Below are 24,545 nucleotides of genomic sequence, written 5' to 3'. Positions count from 1 at the left end.
CTTTAGTACATCCTTCTTTAGGTGTTTCCCCTAGCTCCTTTTTGATGTTGTCCTACATATGAAGTGACCTCCAGTTTAAAGTTGTCTCCAAAGGCAGACAGTTCTTCACGAGAATTTTTCCATAGCAGAAATACCAACGAAGGTAATCCATTACCGCCCGCGAGGCGACCGCAATTAGAAAAAGTATTTATTTATTCTTTAAGCTTTGAATATTTATAATGAAGAAGGTCGGCATAAACACCGTTTAGCTTTCGAGAAGGTCGAAAGCTGTAGAAGCTCAGCGTAGACACCTATCTAGGATGTATTATTATTATCATGATTTCACTAAGTTAAGACAGGGAGCAACCGTGGTGGGCGAGACAGGAACTCTTTACGCAGTGGGTGATAATTTTTCCAGGTATTTAATATGTTGAGCTAATTTGGTCATCATATCACTGCTATTTCAATTAGTTTTAGTTTCCAGGATATTTACTTGAAGTTCTACAGTCCGTCTAACGGAACAAAAAATTTGAATGCCACTAAATACATAGGCGTTATGCAATTTGTTAGTTTTGTGAGAAATTTAGAAAGCGTAGGCTGTTTTTAAAAAATGAGTTCCGGCTATGAAAAACGTTTTGAAACAGTGTTCTTATGTACACACATTAATGGTCCAAAAATCTCATGCTCATCTGCAGCGAGATGTTTGGAGAAGTCGACGACGTACATAAATAAATGGGTGCAGTGGTATACCGAAGTTAAAAGCATTAACGTTACATTCATGTTTTATGGAAAAGGGGTATTAATGTATCCAAAGACACGATTCGAGGATGTTTATGTACAGAAGGCCTCAAATTCCAGAGCACATTGAAAAAACCGCTACGCTCATTATCACACATTGAAAAAAGGCTTGAATGAAGACAGAAGGGAATTGGCCAAATGTAATATTATTGAGTGAATTTTTTTTTTTTTGCACGAATAGTTGCTTACTGATCTTGGTGTACTGCTGATATTCGACAACTTCAACAGTTCGTTGAGCCTCCAGCTAAGGTTCATATTTGGGGCTGCTTTTCCGAAAAATGATTTGGCCGTTTATTTGTGTTTATTGCCAATTTCAATGTAGTTTTGATGAATAAAATTTACCAAAAAGCCAAGCTTGAATTTTACAAAAAGGCAACTATCCCAAGCATCGAGTCTGAAGGTGTGCGAAGTGGAAACAGCGAAATGGGAATGAAATGTTAGATTGGCCTTCACAGCCGCCCGACGCCAACTCCATTGAAAATGTTAGGGAAATAGTTAAGCAAAAACTCAAAGAAAAACAAATACGAACGCTCAAACAGTTATCAAGGCGAATGCGGCTGATTTGGTGGAGCCGATTTCCTTCACAACTTGCCTATAAACTAACACAAGGTATGACTCGAAGATATGGTAGCCATATTAAAAGCCCATACAATACAGTTTGAGGGAATCGAATCGGTCAAACAGTTTCTAATGTATGACGGTCATGCTTCTATTATCATCATCATAAATTCCTACATAGAGTTCCAGTGTGGAACGTGGGGCCACAACGAATTTTTACCATTCGGGTCTGTTTTGCGCCAATCTCTTAACCTCATTCCAGCTAAGCCGGCGCCGGGTTTCGACTCCAGTAGTCGTCTCCGGGTATTCGCTGGTCTTCCATGTCTGCGTCTTTCTTGGGTCCACATTAAACTCGGAAAATATTGCGTAAAAAATTCCCACTTTAAGTAAGCAAGAATTTGGGTGGTTGCTTATGCAATAACTTTCTTCATTTTAACAGAATTTTTGCAAAACACTTTACTCACAATGTCTGAGCTTCGTGCGTATCTGTTTTTTAATGCCTGATGTACAAAGGGAAATGTTTTCAATATATTCACTTAATGAAGCCACATAACAACTATTTAGTGTAATTTAAACAGCAATTAGGCCACAGAACGTACAAACATACATGCATACATAATTGCTGATGGAGATATATTTATCATGGACCTAACTTCATGAAATTCTTATCCCAGTTTGTGCTTCTATGCTTGGATGTATTTACAATCAGTTTTTGTATGTATGAGTGTATGTATGTACATAGTTGTAGTGCGGTTATAAGCCAAAGAAAGACAAACAAACCGTTGTTGTGTCCGGTGTGCATTCTTTGTCCATTGTAAGCCATAGCAGCATTGACGAAACTACAAGCAAAGTTCTTTAGAGTTTTCCGTCGCTTAATAGTGCACAACAATTCCTTCACACTTTGCATCTTCTATAAGTACATACGAAGCTATTGGATCGGATTTGAGGGGGAGGAAATTAATGCGCTACAATGGATGGCATGTAATATGCATAGCAGCTCATTAGACGAACAGAATGGCTTAAGGATATTTTGCAATGTTTTGGTCAATCTACAAGTGAATAAGTAGCAGCAGAGCAAACAAAGCAAGGCGAGTGGGCAGCTGGGGGCTTTGAACACGCTAGCAAACTAAAGTACCGTGCCCCGACACTAAATGCAAGGAGTGAATAAGAAAAATTGCGATGTGTCTCGGCACTTAATCTTGATCTGCTCCAAAATTCAGTTGTATCAATGATTATGAATATACAAAAATATATATAGGAATAGCATATTTTTTATTCGCCACAGTTGAACTACCCTCAAATGGCATCGTCAGGCAGCGGACAGCGAACACCTCGCGGTGGCCAAATGTCACTAAGCTGTCACATGAAACAAATAACGACGATGTATAACCGTTAAGCCCCTTGCGCTAACCGAAAATGCCAAATTGTTATTGCGATACTTTGACGCTAAGTACCGTTATAATGGCCTCTAATATACCTCAAAACTGCTTAAAAACGAACATAAACAAACAACTAAACAAAAATATGAGGAAGAAAAAATCCAAAAGCAGCTAAGAAAGCGGCGACTCATCATGCAATTAAGCCGACTATTATGGCGTGTTGCATATCCTGTAAAAAACCTGTTACAAGAACAACAATAATAATAACGGCAATAACAGCCACAGCACCAAATGAATTGTAAATTAAGTGCGGTGTCATGTTTCACGAATTTCACACCGCGTCGACCAACCGATTAGCCACCACCCCCACCACAACCCCCATCCAAATATTTTCTGACGCTGCGGTGGAACTTTCAAGCATTCAGTATTTCACTTTTTCCGCATCAAAACACCCCAAAATAAGCTCGAGCAATTTTTTTTTTATTCCAGCATATGCGTTGGCTGTTTGTTCTCTTTTCACGGCGCAGAATTTAAACGCAAATTTGTGGCTTTGGCACCACATGTCAACCGTAATTAGTAATTGAAATCTGCTCCAAGATGCGCGCACTGCACTTGGCGGATGATTAATGGCTGTCGCTGGAGGCGGCACACGACGGTGTACGGCGACAGAGGGGTGGCAGTCTGCCCAGAATGCTGCCGTCCATTAAACGGACAAAACGGATTAAATGCCTCTTTGTGTCGTATTGTTGTCCAACTCGGAGGCCGCCAGTTGGTTGTGAGTTCACTAATCACCTCCTTGGAATTATTTTTTCCTGCTATTTCGATGTTTACAAGAATAAAGAAAGATAAAGTGTCGTAATTACTTTTAATAAGTTTGGAAGAGAAAAAAATTTAACTGTAGGTGTAATTGACCGAGGTTTGGGGTCTTAAGAGTAAAACTGCGGTAGCTAAATGCCTTAGAGTGGTCGGCTTTAAAATTCGAGAAACGAATTGAAGCAAATTTCTCACTCTCCCTTTATTTTTTAAGAATGCACATAAATTGAACTGATTCTTTGTTTTTTCTTTAGGTACACTGATTTTTACAAGCCTTTCCAGGGGATGATTTACAAAATCTAACAGTTCAGAATTACTTTAATAAGAAAGAAAAAGTGTTTATAGTCTAAGATCCGGCCATAGAATGACCTTCACCCATCACGTTACGGGATGAAGCATATTTTTTTATAACATTTAATATGTCACAAAATATATTTCGCAAAGGTTGCCTAAAAATTCCTGTGCAAAGTATAATTAATTAATAATTAAAAAATTAATTTTTTTTAAACTTTGCACCTATTCCGTTACGTATTAAAATGTATACTAGTCGTAAGTATGTAACTTGTGTAACATGCAGCCACCGGGTTGCCTTATTTTTTCTTGTGCAGGTATAAGCTAGCCAGGTGTATACAGGTAAGTCGCAGTAGTAATTTGCACCCATCGAGTTACGCAATGAAATTTATGTCAAATTAAAGTTAATTTTATTTCAAATTTCATGGTATAGGGTTGACTGCGGAAAACTTGTGCAAAGTTCCGGTTGTCGATTTTTAAAAATCTAAATTTTCGTGTGACTGTATATGCGATAAATTCGCGTGTTTCGAATTAGAACGAGTGCACATGCTCTTTTTACGTGAATTTGAGAAAGATAGCGACAAGCTATAGTATATGCATTATTTCAGAGCAACTGACAATGTTTTATTCAACACTATGCAACATGATTTTTAGGTTTTGTCTTAAAATTTAATTTATTAAAAGTACAAAATTATTTGAATTTAAAAACTTTACATTGCATATAAATTATTCAAAATCCGATTCATCGGAAGAAAAGTGTTGATCTTCAAATTCAGATGATTTGTCATCATTTTCTTCCTCTGTCATTTCCATAATATCTTGTACTGTTAAAGGTGTTTGGTCTCCAATGAAACCTGTTGGTTTTAGATATTTGTCAACATACCAGCCGCATGTTTCGGGCTGCATTTTTAGGCATTGAGGGTCCGTTGCATGAAGCCACATGGAATTAACAAATATCGTTCGCAAAATTTTTTGTTGCAGTGATAACCAGCAAAAGGGTATAGTATTTGAGTCGAAACTTTTTAATTTTTTTAAAAACATTTCGTTTCATCCACTCTACTGCAGTTTTTTATGCCATACATGCTAGCCGTGAATTCTTGAACAGTGTCCATTTTTTCATTAATGAAAATATCAGCTTCATCTGTTAATGACGCAAAAACCATTTGGTACTTCTCGTTTTTTGAAAATAATTTAAATGGTTTTACTTTTCCTCTATTATAAAATGCTGCCGTGTAATCGCATCCTGTAAACGCATGAAAAGCCGGAAGACTTTGACATAATTTTGATCCCAACTTCTCTGCTAATGCGGTGCAATTAATGCATTCTAGGTGTGGATGTTTATTTTTTGTCATTGCATTAGCTAGCCAAATTTCCGATTGTTGAATTTTGTGTATATTTCCCAGTAAAATAATCAAAACATCAGTATCAGAGGCCTTTATCAAAATTTTCGAGCCTGGTGCCACTTTATAAGCATGGTATATCATCCTCGTATCCGCTTCTTCGTGATGACATACATAATCGACTTCTTCAGTTTTTTTAATGGAGATATGCTGAACTTCATAAGAGTAGCACTGATGGTCAACTGTTAAAAAATTTTTTTTATTTCCAATGATCGTTACCACATTAATGTTTACCCAATACTCAGCTAAAAAATGTACCAATACTTCTTTGAAGCGATAGTTCTTGAGGCTGTGTAAAAAATCTTTGGGTCTGCTCTGTTGAGGTCCAGAAATTTTATACGAGATGATTCTTGTGGCGATGGACTAGAATTCATACAATTTGGAGCTGCACCAGCAACAGAAGTACCGACACGCATCTGAAAAATAAATTTTATGATAACATATTTTAGACATAACTTTTATATATTATTTTAATGATGTAGCTTAACAAAAAAAACTTTCATAAATAGTGATACGAATGAACGTATAAATAAAAAAAAAAACTTTTGTATGCGGATTTTTGAGATTTATTTTTTCAAGCCATATTAAAAAGCAAATATATGAAGAAAAATCGTTAAACCATAAGCGCTAATTATTCCAGAATTTTCTCTACATTCTATTTCATTGCATAAAAATTTAAAATATTTATATACAAAATCCACATGCTGTATTGCCATTACTCCAATAGAAACGTATAGAAAATTTCTTTACTATGATAAATAAAAAAATAATATTTATACTTACTGTATTCTCTGCAGCAAACTGATTTAATTCATCTTTATATTTATTACTTAATGCAGTTACTTTTTTATAGCACGTGGTGTGGTAACCAACAAAATCTAGGGACGCGTTGATTATATCAATGTCTTTGTATTTAAAGCTTTTTATTTTACGAAAAGCTAATTTTAATGAACAGTTTTTCAAACTGTCATCGTTAAAATCTAACACAGTGTCGGCTGAGTCCCCTAAATCACACAAAAAGCACTTTTTTCCATTTTTTTTTAACAATATATTGTCACAAAGCGATAACGATATGTAGTAGTACCACGTTTTTTTTTTCAAAAGTAAATAAATTGCGCCTAACGCATGGCGCAGAAGCTTGGACGATGACAACATCCGATGAAGCGACACTTGGAGTGTTCGAGAGAAAGATTCTGCGTAAGATTCTTGGACCTTTGCACGTTGGCAACAGCGAATATCGCAGACGATGGAACGATGAGCTGTATGAGCTTTACGACGACATAGACATAGCGCAGCGAATAAAGATCCAGCGGCTACGTTGGCTGGGTCATGTCGTCCGAATGGATACAAACGCTCCGGCTTTGAAAGTATTCGATGCGGTACCAGCTGGTGGTAGCAGAGGAAGAGGGCGGCCTCCACTGCGTTGGAAAGATCAGGTGGAGAAGGACTTAGCTTCCCTTGGTGTGTCCAACTGGCGCCGGTTAGCACGAGAAAGAAACGACAGTTGCGCTTTGTTAAACTCGGCCAAAATCGCGTAAGCGGTTATAGCGCCAATTAAGAAGAAGAAGAAATAAATTGTGAAGTTAATTGCACTACTTAGCATATACTATAGCTCGTCGCTATCTTTCTCAAATTCACGTAAAAAGAGCATGTGCACTCGATCTAATTCGAAACACGCGAATTTATCGCATATACAGTCACACAAAAATTTAGATTTTTAAAAATCGACAACCGGAACTTTGCACAAGTTTTCCGCAGTCAACCCTATACCATAAAATTTGAAATAAAATTAACTTTAATTTGACATAAATTTCATTGCGTAACTCGATGGGTGCAAATTACTACTGCGACTTACCTGTATACACCTGGCTAGCTTATACCTGCACAAGAAAAAATAAGGCAACCCGGTGGCTGCATGTTACACAAGTTACATACTTACGACTAGTATACATTTTAATACGTAACGGAATAGGTGCAAAGTTTAAAAAAAATTAATTTTTTAATTATTAATTAATTATACTTTGCACAGGAATTTCTAGGCAACCTTTGCGAAATATATTTTGTGACATATTAAATGTTATAAAAAAATATGCTTCATCCCGTAACGTGATGGGTGAAGGTCATTCTATGGCCGGATCTTCTACTATTAAGGGAGAATTGAAAATCAATTATATTACTCGAAAAATTTTTAACCGATTAAAGTTCATACGGCATCCTCTGGTCCTATAGTGAAGTTCACTAACGAATTTTAACGATATTCGCATGGTTATCTTTCCATAACCACAATTTTAACGATTTTGCTATACGGTAGCCGGTTTTATAGCAAAAATTGGTAAGTCAGTATCAGCTGTTTCGGCCAGCAAGCCGATTATTGCAAACTAGATGGCAACAATTTTAGTGCGGTTAGCTCGAATGAGAAAATAAGTGGTGTTAATTAAAACGTATTTCTGCTATGAAAAGGCTTCTCATAAAAAATATCTGCCGTTCGGAGTCGCCTTAAAACTGTAGGTCCCCCATTTGTGGAACAACAACAAGAAGCACACCACAAATAGGAGGAAGAGCTCGGCCAAACACCTAGCAGAAGTGTACGTACCAATTATTTATGACTATATTTTACATGAAGATAAACTTGTTTTTGTTTTTGTACTTTTTTACACAGTGCAGACGCTTTTAAATGCTCAGTAATTTACCTACTGACTAATTTTATTAGAAAAGAATGTGAGCACAACTAATTCCATTCGTTCCCGACTGCATTATGTTGGCTACCGGCTCAGTCACAGAATAATGCTTGGAAATAATCAGAAAAATTGTATTGTAGAAGGCGCTGTGCAACTGATACCATTGTTTTCTAGTGGAAGCTTTTCCTCTTAGGTTAGGTTAGGTAATGAACGACCAACTCACTTTGACCTTACAGGTCCGTTGTGATACCACTGTGCTACACGGGAACCTCATTTATCTTCCTTCGTGGAACCATTTTCTGGCTCTTATGAAACGTAATATGGATCCCAATCCCACGCCAGACAACTCTGTAAGAGAATTAAAAAAGTATTTACCTAGAAAACCTGCTCTGATTTTATCTAGGGCTGGACAATTGCAAAGGAAGTACTCGACTGTTTCCTCCTCCTCCTCATCTCTGCAATATTCATGGGAGAAAACTCCTAGTCTCGAGGAATGCCCGCCAAATAGCCAGTGACCGGTTAAACAAGCCACGATCTTCGAGATATTGTCTCTTGAGAGACTAAGCAATTCCTTTTTTTCTTTTCTTGTTTATTTGCGGCCATAGTAGCCTAGCTGTTAGACACGTATCTTCATTTCTCCATGGCCTATTGACCTCTTGGATAATGTGGTTTTTTACTATTAATTTACTCGTGGCCATGGGTATTCCAATGGTACTTTTATCACTGAGCAGTTCAAGAGCAGTACCTTTTCTGGCTAGCTCATCAGCTTTACAGTTTCCCTCAATATCTCTATGCCCCGGAACCCAAATAAGGCTGACCTTGAATACGTCACTAATATCATTTAGGGCCGCCCGGCATTCTTGTGCAACCTTCGATCTTAGTAAAGCCGCATTCATTGATTTGATGGCCGCCTGGCTATCCGAGAATATATTTATACTCGTTTTTGTTACGGCGTGCGTATTTAGATATGTAGCCACTTCTTTTACAGCTCGAACGGATAGTTCCAGTCCTAATTCCTTCGAGAAAACTCCATAGCCAACCTTATCATCTAGCTCGGAACCATCTGTATAAAAATTTAATTCACCCCTTCTCCATGGCCTTGGCGTCTGCCACTTCAAAGGTGAGTCTAGGGGTAGAATAGTACATTTCTTGTTTGTGGCTATTCAGAGAGTGCAAAATAGAAGCGTGGCCAAACCGCCGGTCTTTCCATATTTATGATTTTAGCGTAAGTCGCCTTTTGGGCAGATGGCCACCATACAAGTATTCCATACATTAAGATTGGCCTAACTACAGAAAGATAGAGCCAGTGCGTAACACGAGGTGTTAGTCCCCATTTGATACCGACCGCTTTTTTGCAAGTATATAATGCAACGTTGGCCTTCTTTACTCTTTCCTAACTACAGAAGTTTAGAACCAGTGCGTAACACGAGGTGTTAGTCCCCATTTGATACCGACCGCTTTTTTGCAAGTATATAATGCAACGTTGGCCTTCTTTACTCTTTCCTCAATATTAGATTTCCACGAGAGTTTCCTGTCTAATATGAGTCCTAGGTACTTGACATTCTCTTCAAAGGATTCAAAGCATTTCCTCTTACACTTGCCAGAAATATTTCAATAAAGTTTTTTAATCCTTTATGCTCACCGTCAATGAGCACCTCTCCTACTTGACTACGCTCCTGTATTTATATGTACTATGACAATATTTCACAAATGAGTGGAACACCATGTTTTTTATGTTGATCAATTCTGAGTGTTTCTATTGAATTTACTCAATCTCACTATTTACCGACTTTAGAAAGGTAAGTAGAAGCTTGTAATTTACAGTTCCTTTCAAATCCCACCAAACAGACAGCAGCATTTTCTTTGGCTTAATGTCAAATCAGCAGAGTTTCGCGAATGGAAATACGAGTGATTTTTTTAATTTTCACACTTGTTCAAATGCAAATAACTTTTATTCAATTCTACAGAAGATCGTTTTTTGGACGTGCTATAGTCTTACGAGATATGACGCTATTTATACTTGGGTACATATGAACGCCTGCACATTCATATTTCGTGTTTATGTCAACAAGAAAGGCGTTGCGTATCTAAGGTATTCAAATCAAATGATACATGCATATGTGTATGTATCCATGCACGTAAAAATGTCCGCTATCGCGCCACATTTGTCTAAGAACTACATTTTAAATATTATATTAGTCCAGCCAACCCACCAACCATATTAAACTTTTTTCGTATCATTTACAATTTGTTAAGATGCATACTAACGTTAATTTTCTCTTCTAAAAGGTATTTTTTGCTAGTTTGCGTTTTAAATGAAAGTCCAAAAAATTATAAATGCAAAGCACCACACTCATTTCACACTCAAGTCATCTCACTTCGCTCTTAAGAAAATATTCCAGTGCACATACTCGGGAAATTCACAAGAAAATAAAGAGTAAAGTAATTTGAAGAAGAGAATAAAACGCAGGTTCCATAAAGGCAATTTCGCTCTCGTTTGAAAGCAAACCGACTTCTCAGGAATGCTAAGTTTTTTTCGTTGTAAAAAATAAACAGCAACTGCAAACCTTCGTTTTTTACATGGGCTTTTATATAAGTTCATATGTATGTATGTACATGTCGCCTTTGTCAACTACATATGCCAATATGTACATATTTCTTTTTACTCCAAACAATATTTCAACCCCAAAGTGGAGGACAATTTGCTCTCAGCGCAAATAGCATTGCGAACTCTGGTGACACTCCTACTTGCAAGCAATAACAACAATAACAATCGTCGTTATCGCTGCATAAGTTGCTGCCGCTGCCACCGCCGCAGTTTCTGTGACAAACCAATTGTGTCCTTTGCGAGCAGCCAACTTGGGTCATTGTCGCTCCAAATAAATTCCAACCAATAAAATCGAAGACAATTTCTCTGCTGCTCTACTCTCGAGTTACGCCTGCCCCTCACACCATGTCAGTTGATGCTGCCCGCATGAGCACTCCCCACCACCTCCAACATTTACAAGGAGTTGTAGGAATTTTCACGGAGGGTTTGTTAACCGTCTTTATGTGCTTCGGACGTAGGGAGCATTTTTACATCCTGCTTTTTATACTCTTCGTTGGATGTTCGGCTAGTAATAGGTATATAAAATATGCACATGTATTTGTATGTGAGTGAATAGGTTACCCCAATGGTGAGTGCGAGTGCAATGTAAATGCAGTGTCCTTTTATTTAGTAAATATAAATAAAAATGATATTCCAGCATACATTTACTTTTCTTTGTTCAAACTGAATTTGGAAATGGCTTACAGCGGTTTGTTGGAATGGTACTCGCCACAGTTGGGATGTGAGGTACATACGTATGTATGTGTATGTATGTTCTTGTGCAATATATAAAAGAACGTGGACTAATACATACATGCATACATATGTAGGGTGAAGGAATTTTAGTAGATAAGCGAAATGGCTGCAACTGAGCGTACTGGATGCTATTTATCGGTGTGCGTGCAATAAGGAATGCACTGCAATGCCCTTCTACAAGGTTCATCAGGCTGGAGGAGTGTGCATATCCCGAATTATCGATTTTCTGGAATTGTCTAGGGAATAGCACTCACATACATACTTATATGTATATCTACATATGTACAGGCTTACGTTTGCTATTTAAGGCAAAATTTGGCAATTTATACTCGTAAACCCTAGAAAAGAGTAAATGGATAACAAGTCGGTGTGGGCAGTCGGTGTGGGCAGGCAGTGTTGCCATCAAGGCCGACGAGATTAATGTGCTGCTTGATGACCCACTCATTACGCAGGCAAATGTTGTAAGCGTTCGTGCAACGTGTGAAAGTGTAACTGGGCATCAGCTGCTGCTGTACCCCGTATTACACATCTGGTATATATGTGTATGTACATATATTTGTTTGTAGTCATTTGCGGTTTTGGAAGCCCGAACAACAACTCGGAAGCTTGTACAGAAGGAGAGACTGCGGCGAACTGAGAATAATTAACAAAAAGACAATTTGAATTTGACACGCAAAATGCGAAAATGTGTACGAAAAAATTTGAAATTGATTAAGTTGAATGTGGTAACGCGTTGACAGCTGGACGATGGACGATGGACAAGCCAAACTAGAAGGACACTCACTTGTGTCACGGAAATGTATTTGCTACGCCTCGCCCAAGCGCAAACGAAAGGGGATGGAAAAGCGCTCCAGTTAAGTGACACTGTTGCAATATTTCATTAAAGCTACGTTCTGATGGTCAAATTCCGAAGATCATTCGTCAATTGGTTCTTCCCAATGGAATTGTAGAAAGTCCAGGCCGGAACAAATTCAACGCAAATGTAATACAATTCCAACAATTTTGAAATAGTAACTGGGAGCATTTTAATGAATTTTATGAGTGGGGTGGATGCAGGCACTTCGATCGCCCTTGTGTGTACAACATTCAAAACATTATTCAGTAATAAATTTGAGACGGAACACACACCGGTTAAGAAATAAAGGGTACTTTTATAAGTACAAGTAGAAACAAGCAGGGTTTATTTAGGACACATATTTTTCAGTTATCAATACACTCGTCTTTATCTTTGAAACACACTTTTTCCCTTTTTCCAAATGAGTTATCTATGTCCTTCTTAGAAACGTGATTTAGGATGGTGGTCACAGCTGCCAAAATGGCTTCAATCGATTTGATACGCTTTCTTTTCATAAACAAATAAAGTTTGCGGGATAGCTAATAAGTAGACCGCAGGTGCCAAATCAGGTAATTATAGTGAGAAATAATAAGGAATAATTTCGGCTTTTGTCAGAAACTCGCAACTTTTGGCCGATGGGATGGACATTATCGATGTGTTGGTCCTATGTCACCTTGTGTGCCACAAATCATGAATTGATCTTACGAAAGCAGAATGAAAATAAATTATTTTCACAAACGATGTTTTCTTATTTTCAATAAAATTACACACATTTCCGCTGTTCTCTGTGGACAATCCACCCTGATGATAACTTGGTCTTTCACCGTTTCTCTGCCTAACCGTTTCTGTGCCCTGCAAATTTGGATACGGGATGAATAACAAATAGCGCTGCTCTAACATTTCAATTACCACTTTTGTAGAAAGGTTTATCCTTTGCCTCGATCGAGCGAAATTTCTTACCGGCGAGCATTTTTTAAGGTCTACGAACAGGCAGAATACGGTAGATGTGAGAGAAATTCGAAGTTCTATTAATGTAGTTTTGCCTTTCGTCAGAATCGTCAACTTGTTTTTAGTCAACAGTGAGCAAACGCACCCACTTTGAGCAGAGCTTTCTCATAATGAAATTCTCATGCAATATAAAAAACAACACGTTCTTTTGATGACTTTACGATGTCAGCTAACGCACTCAACTTCACTTTTCGATCATTCAAAACGATTCTGTGGATTTTGTTGATGTTTTATGGTGTTACTGCCTCATTTAGACGCCCACTGAGTTGTGCATCATCAGCGTCTCTACGGCCACATTTGAAGCCAACGAACCATGGTTTTATTTTTCTTTCTGATAGAGCGGAGTCCCCATAACACTTTTCAAGCTATTGCTTCGCTTGAACGGAATTTCTCCCCATCAAGCAGTAGTGTAAAATTAAAACACGAAATTCTTTTTGATCCACTGTTTTGAAAATAACAAAAGGAGCATCACTCTTAGCGCAACAACTCAGGAACTAATGAATAGAATATCATAAAATTTTAACAGCTGTCTTTTTAAGGTTAGTACTAACTGAAAAAGAAGTAAATGCAATAAAACTAGTGCCATCTATGTGTTAGGCCCGGGAATTTTCAGCCCATGTGTTACGTGTTTATTATTTCCGCCTTTTCTCTTAATATTAATAACTATTTAATCGATGTTTGCAAGATCCAACATTATCAGGTTAGTCCATAAGTTCGTGCGTATTTTATCCATAATTTCACTTTTGTACGATTTTTGCATACAAAAAATTATTCGCGGAATATAACGGAACTATTTATATTTTCTTTGATATAATATATTGGGCATTCAACAAGTGATTTTAATCGCGGATGGATGCACGTGTTGTTAAAAAATAAAATGGAATCTTCGAACGGGTATAAAAGGCATATTTTGTATTTTTTTTTGTAGAAGTGGTAAAAATGCAACAACTGCTGCTGCAGAAATACCAAACACTGTTCACGGAGAGGATACCGTGAGTGTAAGGACTGCGCAAAAGTGGTTTTCAAAATTCCAAAGTGGTAACTGCGACGTGGAGGATGCCCCGACCGCTGGTCGTCCTGAAGTCTTTGACTCCGACGCCTTGCTTGAACTCGTGGGAGCTGAGCCAAATTTGACAGTCGATATAAAAGCTCAGAGGTTAAATTCATCGCATGGAACAGTTTACAGGCACCTGGTTCAGTTGGGAAAGGTTTCAAAGCTGGGAAAATGGGTTCCGCATAGACTTTTCGTCGCCAACCTTCACCAGAGAGTGAATGTGTGTTCTCAGCTGCTGCAAAGGCTTGAAAATGAAAGTTTTTTTAACCGTATCGTTACTGGTGATGAAGAATGGGTCCTTTACAATAATCCTGTTCGCAAATGCCAATGGTTAGATAAAGATGAAACACCAGAACCGACCTCTAGAGATGGCCTTCACCCCAAGAAGATTCTCCTGTCTATTTGGTGGGATATGGCCGGTGTTGTTTATTATGAACTTCTGGAACCAAACCAGACAATATTTGCTGATTATTATTCCCATCAGCTATCAAACCTGAATGAGGCACTTAAAAAAAATCTACCGTCTTTGGTGAATAGACGCAAAGTGTTGTTTCACCACGACAACGCAAGACCTCATACCGCAAGGCAAACATTAGGCAAGCTGAACTAGTTTGGATGGGAGTTAACGCCGCATCCACCATACTCTCCGGATACTGCACCTTGTGATTATCACCTTTTCCGGGGACTTCAATCCCATATGAGTAACAAGAACTACTCCCCAAAAGAAGTTATAAAAAGGGATATCGAGGCGTATTTTGGCTCAAAGGACAACAAATTTTTTGAGCAAGGAATTAAAAATTTACCTAAACGTTGGGAAGACATTGTAAATAATGAAGGAAAATATATTTTTCATTAATAAATACTTTAAAAATCTTTTTTATTAATTTTAAAACCACCTTTATAAAACACACGAACTAATGGACTGACCTGATACAAGGCATTGTTCTTGTAAAATATTTCGAACACTTACCTATAAACTGAAGCAAAAAGAATTGAGCAAATTCATAAAAAAAGAAAGAAAAATATCGTTAAAATGTTGAAAGACACCCAAACCAGAGTAAAATCTTTTCTGATAAAAAACAAATAAAAATAATTTTCCAGCTTATTAGAGTTTCGCATGACAGATTTTTTGTATGTTCGGGCACATTTATGAGAAAGCTCGTGTATGGGATAGTATTTTCTATGGAAAAAAGGAAAAAAATAGAGAAATTGTTCGCTTCCAAGAATGAGTATGCTTCTTGAAGATTTCCGCATGTGGGAGCTTTCACTGGGTGTATATAATTGACTAAAGTTGGAAGTATGCTGTTATTACCAGACTTGTCAATATTTTCAATTAAACAAATAGTGAATTGTTGCTGTATCGAAGCGGTATGGGACATAATAATCCTTGACCTCCAGCTCCAAAGGCGTGTAGTGCTCCTTTATATATTCGTTTTCCTGCTCGCGATTACATCATCTAAAATTGTAAAATCTTGCAGTATTCTTTGATTGCGAAAAATATTGTTTACTTTTAGCCTAGTTTCTACAGATTATTTCTAATACTGATGATTTTCGGTTACTCGTCAACGTCAACCTAAAACACTTGCTTAAAATTGTTATATTGCGTTCTCCTCACTCTAAATAAAAAATCTAATGTTGCGGGAAGAACCAATAATGTTGCAGTAATGAAATTGATTCGGGAAGAATCCTGTATGCGGCTATAAATCTGCTGCGGGAAGAGTCTTGTATCCTTGTATCCACAATTCCAATTTTTCTGACAATTTATTTTACAAATTATTCCCTATATATACACATTTCATTTCAAACAAAGCCTACTTATTTGCACAGAAAATTATAACAAATACCAAGAGTTGAAAAACATTAAAGTTTTTATAATGAAAACATATTTCACAAAAGCGGTAGGTTCTATGCATGTATGTAGGAGAAGAAAGGAACTTATTTTAATCGAATACTAAGTTGGACTCATCAAAATCCCTTGTAGTGATAAAACCTATTTTAAGTTGACTATAGCAGTTATAAAAACTGTTTTTTTATTATTATTATTTTTTAATTCATTCTACACGAAACAGTGTAACATTAAATTATTTACTTTTGCAATTTAAAATTCTTTCAATATCTGAAACGCACATACAAGTATATACATACATACATACATGCATACATAAATATGTATGTGAGGCAAACTTAGTTGCCTTCTGAATATCGAGCTTTGAACTGTCAACTGAGTATACGCATACGCATGCAAATTCGACGCCTTAAGCCACTTCCTGCCATCGCGGAAATTGCATTTGTTTTATTTATTTGAGTTTCCTTATTTGCCGCTAGCATTCTTGGCTCTGTTAATGCCACTGTCCCACCACCAGCTGTGTTGATGTATCAATTTGCAGCTAATGCGCGTAGAATGTCGCGCGAGAGAAAATAAATTCCCTGCCAAAAATATTACCTCCCACGACGCGCCGGAGCTGGTGTGTATGACTGCCGAAAAGCGCAAGTACCGTTCGTTGAGCAGCATTGTTGATTTTGTGTGCCACAAGGCATATCATAACATTTTTATTTAGGCACGCTTCACGTCATTTACATCGAAGCTTGTATGTGTATATGCATGTACATACATATGTATGTATGTGTGGAAAGTTGTTTATACGTCCTTCAGCTTCCTTGATCTTATGCCGGCATCGCCACTTTGCCGTTTTGTCGGCACTTTGCGTTCACATTTAAGTTGCCATTTATCTTCCAGTCGACTGACTCACCTAATCCTGCACTGGCGGGCACATTTTAACTTCCCTGCAGAGGACTTTGCTTTACAGCGCTTCCGCTGCTGTCGTCATTTGCCTTCGAGCTAACACATAGAAGTTGTGCTTTTCAGCACCGAGAAAGTATTGTCTTTGCGACAAAATACCGCACGTAATAATAAAACGTCTAGCACTTCCTGTCCTCCTCCTCTATTGTCTCTGCACTTGGCGAGTTATGAATATCTGTAATAACTGTCGTTGCAGAAGTATGGCTATATGTACATATGTATGTATGTGTAAATCATTTCATTTGACTGCATTAAAGACGAGAGCTCCGTGCATTATTAAAGAACTTGGCGGTTTCTGCATAGGTTGATTTTCCTAGTCAAATTTCGGCAGTTTCGAGTTTCGTTGGAATGATTTTGATTTTCAGAAAGCTAGCTACGCAAAACTGTGCTCATCGGATCTAAAAGTATGGAATAAACAAAATATGCTTTTAAAATTTAATAAATAAATTTCAATGTCACATCAGATATTAAGCCCACATACCTCGCATGAGAAAGTAATTAATTATTAACTAGAAAATCGCACTCAAAATCGCACATTCACTTCAGCTCAATTTCCTGCCTGTCGAGGGAGCACAAATGTCTCGTACCACTCGAGCCACCACCAAACTGAGTTCCTGTGCATGTTTCGCATCTGAATTAAATTATCACACAATGTTTGTAAACAAAGCAAACTCCAGTTCTGCTGCAATTTACACACACACATATGAAGGAAAACCTACTTTTCATTCAGACATATAAATTTGCATATCGATATGTAGATATTTGCATGCACACATACCCACCTACATACATATGTACTCGTACATACATATCTATACGCAGCAGACTCAGAGCGACCAAATATGTTAGCGTTGCGTATACGCCTCTCAAATCAAATGGCTCGTATTTATTTATTCCCCCTTAGTAGGTAATTGATAATGGCAAAATTTATCCCTGAATGCAGCCAGTATTTAACAACAGCAACGATGCACACATGAGTATGCACATTAGGGTGCCCTACGCACCGGCCAAAAAGAGGATGCTTTTACGCAAAAAAGAAATCCCGTTGAACAAGTCTTCGGAATGTTCGCTTATTTCTTAGCTTTTGTGAAGACCTATACGCAAAACTTTTTATGAAAATTAAAACAAATGAAAACAACAAAATCATTAAGACCAGATTCTTCGTTAATTTTAAGGCCAATTTAGAGGTGCAATAACCATAACCACATAAATATGGAGATCGAACAAAGTTATGGGCAACACTGCAATCGATTAGAGGTGGCTTGCCTTAAGTTCGTAGTTGTAGTCATAACCGTAACCGTACAGACTAATTGGATTTCGGTTTTTCGCCGTAGCCATAAACAGTTGCTGATTTGCTGCATTGTGGTATTCGAATGTTGTCATCTTTTCTTTAGTTTCTGCACTTTCGAAATTAACAAATAAATTATTATACGTGTAAATATCCGCTGCTTAGGGCTATGGCATCAATAATAGATAAACAGCTAGATATTTCGTTTTCCATGGTAATGAGCTATTATGGATTTTAGCATTAGTAAACTCCATTAGGTTTCCAATGTTATTTTGAAACAGAGCTTCTCTCCCGATCCGTAATCAAAAAACGAGATTACCCATGGAACATTTCTCTCCCGAAATCCGAGATTATAAAATAATCTTAGATTATAAAGATACTTCTTTCAGTATAACCCTGTGTTATTATTACTACGAATGTAAGTAGAAACGTCAAAATAAAAACTAAATAAAATGAGGGCATAATTCCAATAAAATTTGTATTAAAAATTGTTATGGGCAAAAACCGATTCGGAAAAAGCTGAGTTATTTGCACATCACCTCCAAAAAATTTTTAAGCCATTTGAAACGATAAATTACACTTTGTTTCCCCATACTGTGCAAGAATCTGTTGAAATTACAAGTTTTACCACTGATGAGGTAGCAAATGAAATCTCCAAACTAAAACAAAAGAAAAGTCCAGGATTTGACTTAATCACAGCCGAAGTACTAAAGAACTTATCTTACAAAGCGCTAATCAAACTCACTTTAATAATGAATGCATGCATTGAATTTAAATACATGCCAATGCACTGGAAAATTTCTGAAATTAAAATGATCCCAAAGCCAGGGAAAAATCCCAACGAAGTCACATCTTACCGCCCAATAGCATTACTCCCAGCCATCGGAAAGCTATTTGAAAAACTATTTTCCAAACGATTAAAGGATATAATTTCTAATAAACAATTAATACCATCTCACCAATTTGGATTTCGAGAAAAACATTCAACGATAGATCAGATACATCGTATAGTACACATCATAGAAGAGGCCATAGAAAACAATCAAGTGTGTTCAGCAATATTCCTTGATATCGCACAGGCGTTTGATAAAGTGTGGCACGAAGGTCTAATCCGTAAGCTCAGAGCGATGCTCCCATATCAATATACTTTGCTATTGGAATCATATCTCACAGACAGATATTTTAGAGTGAAACAAAGACAAGCATACTCAAACATTAAAAAAATTGAAGCTGGTGTACCACAAGGCAGCATTCTTGGGCCAGTACTGTATTTGCTATATACTGCAGATCTACCTGTTTCAAATACAAGTAAGATAGCCACTTTTGCTGATGACACGTGTATCTTAGCCTATGGAAATAACGCAAATGAATCAACTAGAAAGTTACAGGCATCGATAGACGAAGTTGTCGCATGGACTGAAAACTGGAGAATCAAACTAAATGAAAGCAAGTCTGTTCACGTAGACTTTACAAACAAGAAAATAGCCTATAACCCAGTGAAAATATCATCTGCTACTGTTCCATATAGTAATACAGCAAAATACTTGGGTATGACTTTGGATGCAAAGCTCAAATGGAAAGAACATGTCAAAATTAAAGCAACTGAAATCAACTTAAAAATTAAAAAAATGAAATGGTTAATTGGCAGAAAGTCTACATTGTCAATACAGAATAAATTATTAATATACAACCAAGTAGTTAAGCCGGTATGGACATACGGCATTCAATTATGGGGATGTACCACTAAAACAAACATTGAAGCTATACAACGCCTGCAGAATAAGATTCTCAGAGACATGGGCAACGCACCTTGGTATGTGCGAAATCACGACCTGCACAAGGATCTGTCGGTGAAAAAAGTCGCTGATATAATCCAAATTCTTGCAAGTAACCATGAAACCAGGCTGAAAGAGCACATAAACCCGGAGGCCGCAGAGCTTACCAAAACAGTCTGCACAAGAAGACTTCGAAGAACTAAGCCACGAGATTTAGTCGCCAACGCTGAATAATTGTTTTTAAAATATTTATAATTGTTTTTAAATTTCAATGTTAAGGATAGAATAATGTTACTTGTTAGCTTATGCTAGGCGTAATACCATGAAATGTATACAAATTTTATAACGTTTCAATAAAAAAAAAAAAAAAAAAAAAAAAAAAAAAAAAAAAATTGTTAATTATAAATTATCTATAGTATTATTTTAAAACATGGCGCTTATTCTGACTAAACTAAAATATGTACAGATATGAAATATATATCAAAAGAAAGGTTTTGATGAGCATATTTCCGGAAAATTATAAAAATTAAAATTGGTTAATTTGTTCATGAAATATTTGCGTGTAAAGTTATCAAAATTTTCATATTGATAACAGCGATGTCTATGCAAAGCGGGATGACACACAAATATACGCATATATGTAAATATATGAGTACGTTTGCCTTGTTCAGCTCTCTTTCAGCATTGTATGGGCAAAGATCTTTAATCTTTTGCGCGATATTCACCAAAATGAGACGCCTTTTGGTGGGAAAATTATTATTCTGGGTGGAGACTTTAGGCAAGTTTTGCCTGTGGTACCGAGAAGTACGCGAACTGGCATAGTTGGTAATTGTTTAAAGCGTTGCTCTTTGTGAAAATTTTTTAAATCATTTAAGCTCACAATCAATATGCGTAGTCAAGAACCCGACTATTGTAATTTTCTTTTGCGCATAGGACACGGCGAAGGGCAAGACAATGCATCAAGAGTAAAAATTCCTGATCAAATTCTTTAAAAAAAACGGAAACCTCATTGACTGGATTTTCCAACCAAATAATGGCATAATAATATAGAAATCGATAATTTAAAAGACCGAGCCATATTATGTCCTAAAAATGATCAATGTGCCATCATAAACTCGAGTATAGTCAATATGCTACCTGGTCAAGAGCGCACATATCTCAGCGCTGATACGATTGTTTCACAAGATTCACAAGATCAGGTAAGATTCCCTGTGGAATTTTTACACTCCCTCAATTTTTGTGGAACTCGGCCGCATAAGCTTCAATTGAAAATTGGAACAGTGATAATGTTGATTCGCAATTTAAGCCCAGCAGAAGGATTGGTGAATGGCACACGACTTATCATAAAACAAATGCATCCGAATTTTTTACACGCGGAAGTGTTATGCGGAGAGGCTCAGGGAAGGCGATTTCTATTGCTTCGTATAAATTTGCAGCCGAGCGAAACCACACTCCCTTTTACGTCGCCAATTTCCCATTATAATAGTCTTCGCCATAACAATAAATAAGGCAAAGGGGCAAACGTTATCAAGGGTGGGGCTTCATTTAAAGGAGGATTGCTTTGCTCACGGCCAACTTTATGTTGTGTTAAGCCGGGTTAGATCCTGGGAAAATATACGAGTTAAAATGGGCAATCACGAAAACTTGACGTTGAATGTAGTTTATAATGAAGTAGTTTAAAAAAAATTACTGATTTAACTGAAAAAAATTTTAAAAATGTTATATGCATAACTTCTTACATATTACATATGAATAAAAATATACACTTTTCTAATCATCATAACTTTAAATATATAAAAGTGTCACATATACTGTTTTCTTTCCGTGGGAAAAAAGCCCACCCGATTTTCGGGGCTTACATACTAGTTTAATTAATTATAATTATATATTTGAGAAAAACGCATGTGTCTATAGTCGCTTTGCCCTGTTGTTGCTTATTATGAAATTTAAAATGTAATATCGAATTTCACATGCGCATTGCTGCCATAATTTTTGCAATCTCAGTAGACGTGTATTACTAGCAGCAAATTGCTAAATTAATTAATTAGCTTCTCTTTGCCTTTTCTGCAAATCGTAGATAATAATTAAACAAACCGAAAAGTCTAAAATATTCCACCAAACCAATTCCTATGAAGAAAAATCTTTCAAAACGGTCTTGACACCAGATTGTCAATTTTGCAGCTAATCTGTCCTATCGGGCAGATAATTTTTGTGGATTTATTGCTAATCACTGTATATGTGAACGTACTTTCATATTATGCGCACATGTGTTAGATTACCGGCATTTTTCACCTTATTTGATTTACTGGTTACTGTGTTTTCGACTATTTTGTTAGTCTTGAGACGCAGAGGAGAAACGTTAAAAGAAAAACGAAAATGGAAGCTGACCAAAAAAAAAGTTATAAGTGCACAAAAGGCAATCGCAATCACGTACAGAATACAGAAGGTGGAAAACCGGTCATTCTCGGCTCATTCTAAAGCTTTTTCTAAAAAAGTGGTCATCGTCTAAGATATTTCAAACTCCCAAAACGTTCTGTGCCTTTCAGCAATATACGTTCACACCGTATTTAATTTAGTTGCTTCCGTGCGTATTGCCGCAATACTCCTTTGCTACCTTAGTAGTTTCATTTTCTGATTTTTGCTAATTCTCTCCTACTGGCAGTCGATTGTGCCCTTAAATAAATTGATGCATTGTTTCTCTTCCTTCTCTGTCTTTAATAATATTTATTCAAACTTAATATGGACTGATCGGCATGAATCTCCAGCAAGAAAAAAAAACACACATACGCTGATTACACTAATTTAATTAATCTGAAGTCTGATTACACAGACGAGTAGATTAATTTCTGCAATCTCATTCGATAATCTCGCATATACGAACATAACTTTAGGCTTTCAACTGTACTCTTCGAACATTAGGGTCAACCATTTCTTCCGACATCAAACATGTTTTTCTGTGATTTGTGCACTTGATTTTAATGGAATCGAAACAGATATATTTATATTATATAGTATGTACTTCTATACAGGGTGGTTCATATAGTGGGTTTTTTAATCAAATGGTATTTTGAGAGAAAGTCAGTGTCATATCCGCACGGAACGAAATGAAACGCTTTACACTACAAAAAAATTGGGAAATATTGCTAACTCATTTCCAAAGTCAATGATGTATAGCCCAAACAGCGAGTTTATTGAAAAGAAGTCAAAATTATATTTTCTGATGAAGCGCATTTTCGTCTCGGCGGCTATGTTAACAAGTAAAACTGCCGCAAATGGGGATCGGAAAACCGGCACGTGATTGTAGAGAATCCAATCCATCTTCAAAGAGTGACGAGTTGTTGCGGATTTGCGATCGGTGGCATTATTGGCCCATTTTTCTTTGAAAATTCTGCTGGAGATGCCTTTTCGGTCAACGTTGAGCGCTACAGGGATAGGATAAACGATCTTTTGTGGCCGGAAATTGAATACATGGACTTGGACGATTTTTGGTCTCAGCAGTATGGTGCGTCAGTCCATGCTTAAAGCGGATTTTCGCCCGCCAAGTTCGGTTATTGTGTTGTCAGCCGTCTCGACGATGTCAATTGGGCATCTCAGAGCTGTAATTTGACGCCGCTAGACATGTTTTTATGAGGTACAAGTGCGGATGATATGCAAACAATTTAGGTCCTTAAAGCGAATATTCGTGAGATATATTCAAAAATAGTCACCAAGGTCTTGGAAAGCTGAGTTAAAAAGCGAAGCCAGCCGAAATTGTGTTCCATAAATTATGAAATCAGCGAATACCGAAAAAAATATATATGTATGTATATCAATATTTTGGAATTTTTAAAAATAAATCAGCATAAAAGGATCGAATAAAAAATATATTTATATATATAAATACAATTGGAGCTTACACTCTTTTTGGGTGTTTGGCGTCTTGTGCGACGTTGGGTGCGTCTTGTTGTTGTTCCACAAATGAGGGGCCTACAGTTTTAGGTCGACTCCAAACGGCAGATATTTTTTATGAGGGGCTTTTTCATGGCAGAATTGCACTCGGAGGTGTGTAATTGGTGTGCATTGTCAAGCAGTTGAACCATATTTTTTTGAAAATTGTGGAGGGCAAGTAATTTCTGTAGACTGTGTCTCTTAACGATTATTTTCTGCCAATAATTAGAGAACATCTTTCTTTCAGTGGATTTTCAGTAAGATGGTGCCACCCCGCGCACGTTCAGAGAGACCATAGCGATACTGGCCTTAACAAACTGATAAGCTGTTTCGGCGACATATCCTGGCCACCCAGGTCGCCCGATCTTACCCCTATAAACTTTCGTCTGTGGGGGTACCTCAAAAGTAAAGCCTATAAAACAAACACAGCGAACATCTTAGCACTAAAATATCATCCGCAACAATCACGGAATACCAAGATTGTATACGACGTAATGGTCAACATTTAGAGAAAATAATTTTTAAACAAATAATCTATACTTGCCTTATTTCTAATAATTATTGAAATAAATTTTTATCATTCGTAATTGGTTTTTAATGTAACTTGTAAATCTTATTT

At 37.0% G+C, this 24,545-nt stretch overlaps 1 protein-coding gene across 2 annotated transcripts in view; it reads right to left on the bottom strand.

Annotated features, from left to right (window-relative positions):
* Positions 1-24,545, bottom strand: part of LOC129237228 (endoplasmic reticulum membrane-associated RNA degradation protein-like) — a 51,766-nt gene that overhangs the window by 18,919 nt on the left and 8,302 nt on the right. The window contains exon 5 of one of the 2 annotated variants that reach the window (XM_054871805.1): positions 16,266-17,334. The exons of the other annotated variant lie outside the window; for it this stretch is intronic. The gene's annotated coding sequence lies outside the window, so the exon portion shown is untranslated. Of the gene's footprint in view, positions 1-16,265; positions 17,335-24,545 lie in introns of those variants that run through there. 2 annotated transcript variants of the gene reach the window in all.

The sequence above is a fragment of the Anastrepha obliqua genome, chromosome 2 (genome assembly GCF_027943255.1).
Source record: "Anastrepha obliqua isolate idAnaObli1 chromosome 2, idAnaObli1_1.0, whole genome shotgun sequence".
Taxonomy (NCBI): domain Eukaryota; kingdom Metazoa; phylum Arthropoda; class Insecta; order Diptera; family Tephritidae; genus Anastrepha; species Anastrepha obliqua.
Note: the sequence above shows the minus strand (reverse complement) of the source record. Positions and strands in the feature narration are given on the sequence as shown.